This window comes from Asparagus officinalis, unplaced genomic scaffold (assembly GCF_001876935.1).
Source record: "Asparagus officinalis unplaced genomic scaffold, Aspof.V1 AsparagusV1_Un89, whole genome shotgun sequence".
In the NCBI taxonomy this organism is placed as follows: domain Eukaryota; kingdom Viridiplantae; phylum Streptophyta; class Magnoliopsida; order Asparagales; family Asparagaceae; genus Asparagus; species Asparagus officinalis.
In genome coordinates this window covers 94,668-95,032 of record NW_017972355.1, presented here as the reverse complement: position 1 = coordinate 95,032, position 365 = coordinate 94,668, and the positions used below count along the sequence as shown (strand labels likewise).

At 50.7% G+C, this 365-nt stretch overlaps 1 pseudogene; it reads right to left on the bottom strand.

Annotated features, from left to right (window-relative positions):
• Positions 1 to 5: 5 nt before the first annotated feature.
• Positions 6 to 365, bottom strand: part of LOC109827208 — a 1,934-nt pseudogene continuing 1,574 nt past the window's right edge.

Below are 365 nucleotides of genomic sequence, written 5' to 3'. Positions count from 1 at the left end.
GGAGAGTCGAGCCTGTGGAACTTTCTTTCGATATCGGTATCTCCACTCCTCTGTCACGATGATCAGCAACAATTCAGAACAATTAGTACCAACTAGCTAGTCATGGTAGGGAGCTAGGCTAGGCCAGGCTCAAACATGGTACGTACCTTGCAGAGATGGTCGGTCTTGCAACGATGGTAACCGATGCGCTTCCCGCCATCTATCACAAAGGGGTTGAAATGGTCGGCCTCTGGCCTGATGTTTCGAGTGATTTGCATCGGCCGTTTTCGTCCAGTTGAATCGAAGACCTCAATGTGTCGATACTGTGCTTCTACACGCGGGGCGCCTTTCGTGATGTCTGTTTTTTTACGCATGGTTGCCACCGC